Below are 2698 nucleotides of genomic sequence, written 5' to 3' on the forward strand. Positions count from 1 at the left end.
TCCACTGAGAATTTTAAGTTTCTCACATGAAAATAGTGTGGGAAACACAAGTTAGTAGTTATAGAAATAACTGTAGCTAGAAAGAAAATGGGTGGGAATTATGTAGTTTGAAAAATCCTCCTCAACCTGATAATATTTATGTCAGCACAGTAAAGGGATTGTTTTTGAAATACTCACTCTAAAAAGTAATATCCAGCTGGTTCTGTTTTGCTGATAGAGGCCTAGAGAATGCTGGGCCCCTACCCAGAGCACCAGCCTTTTTTCACGGGCATCAGGACCTGAGGGTGGGCTGGGTGATGAAAGAGTGTAATTTGTGTATTTATCAACAGCAGATAGAAGTTTTAAAGGGTTAAGAAAAGCAAACAAGCAAAAGATCCTACTGATTTAAAGCCTCGCTGCTTAGCAGGTGGTCAGGACCCAGCTTCAGCATCTCCTGGGATTCTGTTTAAAATGGGAAATCTTTGTCCCACCCAGACCTAGAGAATCAGAATGTGCATTTTATCAAGATCCCCAGGAGATTCCTATGCACAAGAAAGCTTAATAAACTTTGAATAGCTAGCCTTTTCTGTGTGTCAGCAACAACTCACCCCAAGCCCCACCCTGGGATTGGAAAAGGAGTTTCATGCCAAATGGGTATGGGGGGGTGGGGGGTGGGGACAAAAGCTAAGTGGCTTTTCCCAATACAGCCTCCTTAAATAAGCTGCCATGTACCCTTTTTACATTGTGCAGGACCCTAACTATGCTAGCTACTTTGCACTAACTTTGGTGACAAATTGTTTCAAAGGTTTGCTTTTTTTTCCTTCTTAAATTAGAGGAAGTGACATTTGACCAGTGTTTCTTAACTATTATGAACATAGATGCCTTTAATCTCTTTCTGTATGGGACACATCTACACATTTTGACAAATTTCTTATAATCAGCAGGCTTTGCTTTTGCTGTTGTTATCCTGTGCTCCCTTCACCCAGGGAATCCTTCCATGGCTGTACAATGACATCCTAGCTGGCTCACCAGACTCCTTCCCCTCTGATGACATTTTTTTAAAATTTATTGTTGTTCTATTACAGTTGTCCTGTTTTTCTCCCATTGATGACATTTTTAAGCCTCCACTCTCATACATAGAAGAGCTGTGAATATTACCGTGCACATGACTGATCTTCCCCCTTTCAAGTTATAATCTGAGGCATGGTTCCTGACTTCAAGGATCTTTCACCACAATGTGGGATGCAAATGTGGTAATATGCAAGGTCATACAGTTGGGCAGGTGCTAGACATTGGGTCACGTCCAGTGTACTCTCCTCTGGTTCTCTGCCCTGCTCTCAGCTCTGGATGGCTGGTCTTTATGAATTGTACCCAAGGCCTCCTCTGCCTCATGGCTTCCACAGAGCGAGCCAGCGCAGGCTCCAGGAGGAAGGGGAGAATGGGGAGAGGAAGGAGGACTCCCTCCCTGCCAGGCCACAGGTTGCCGTCTTATGTGCTCCCCGACCAAAACTTCTGCAGGAGTCTTCTCTGGGCTCCAGGAACGTCTTCTTTTTCTTCCCCTTCAGGCTCAGAGGTGGTCACGACTTCCCCAGTACTAGCCCAGGTACCCCACCTTCCCCTGCTGGCTCTCTGTAACACTGCCTTCACCTTTGTAACTAAGTTCTGTCATTAAGTTCTCCTCAATGACCTGTTTAGACAGTGCCTTCTGTTTGCTGCCAGGAGCCTGAGTGCTATGCCAGGGCGCTGTAGGACTATGAACAGGGGGCTGTAACTGGGGGCTGGTGCTGGGGGAAGGTTGGCAGTCCTAGAAGCGTCTTCTAAGCTGGAACCTAAAAGGCAAGGACAAGTTGGCCAGACGTTAGAGGCAAAGGGTGGAGGAAATATCAAGTACAAACAGAAAGGGTAAGCTTTGCACAGTGGCAGTATCATAGCCAGTGAGGCTTATCCAAGGTGCGATTATTGCTAATTAAAATAAATAAATAAACGGAGAGGTTGAGGAGAGGAATCAGTGCATTCTAGAACCTCCTGGAGATACAGAATGGCTGAGGCATGCGAGGACAGGTGGCTGGAGAGAAAGGAGAGGGTGATCTCAAATGCTTCTATAAATTAGGGTATGTCCATAAGAGGAATTTCACAAACCTGTTAAAAGCTATGTTCACAATAGAACAACAATAATAATTAAAAAAAAGGAAAAATAAAGCTATGTTCACAAAGACATTTTTAATGACTTACTAGAGTCACTCAATGAACGAACTCCTTGTGCTAGCCACTGGGTATAGAGCTTGAACACAGACAAAATCCCTGATCGCATACCTGAATAACAGTAGAGAATGTGTATGGTATAACAACAATGAAGAAGGAAAAAAAAAATGCTTATCTACATAGATTCTATATGATCTCAAATCATAGGAAAAAACTGGAGGGAAATACTCTAAAAGATCAATTGACATTATCTTTAAGCGATAGAATTAACACTTCTTTTTTTTTTCTTTCTATTTTTCTGTATTTTCAGATCAAGCTTTTGTCAATGTTTTGTTTTTATTTTTTAAGGATTATTTTTAAATGTTTGGCTTAATATAATTCTTCCTTTGTAAAGGATGGAAACATCCATTAATAACTGTGAAATATTTTTCACCCAGCATTTTATTCACAGATGCCAATTGAACTTTGTGTTTAAGACAACCCAAAAGAAGACTAGAAAGCAGAATATTAAACCATG

The 2698-nt window shown here is 41.9% G+C and overlaps 1 pseudogene; it reads left to right on the forward strand.

Moving 5' to 3' along the window:
* Positions 1–1884: 1884 nt before the first annotated feature.
* On the forward strand, positions 1885–1965 carry LOC150015475 (U4 spliceosomal RNA; annotated as a pseudogene).
* Positions 1966–2698: the final 733 nt, after the last annotated feature.

Source organism: Furipterus horrens, unplaced genomic scaffold (assembly GCF_987537825.1).
Source record: "Furipterus horrens unplaced genomic scaffold, mFurHor1.1.pri manual_scaffold_3, whole genome shotgun sequence".
NCBI lineage: Eukaryota > Metazoa > Chordata > Mammalia > Chiroptera > Furipteridae > Furipterus > Furipterus horrens.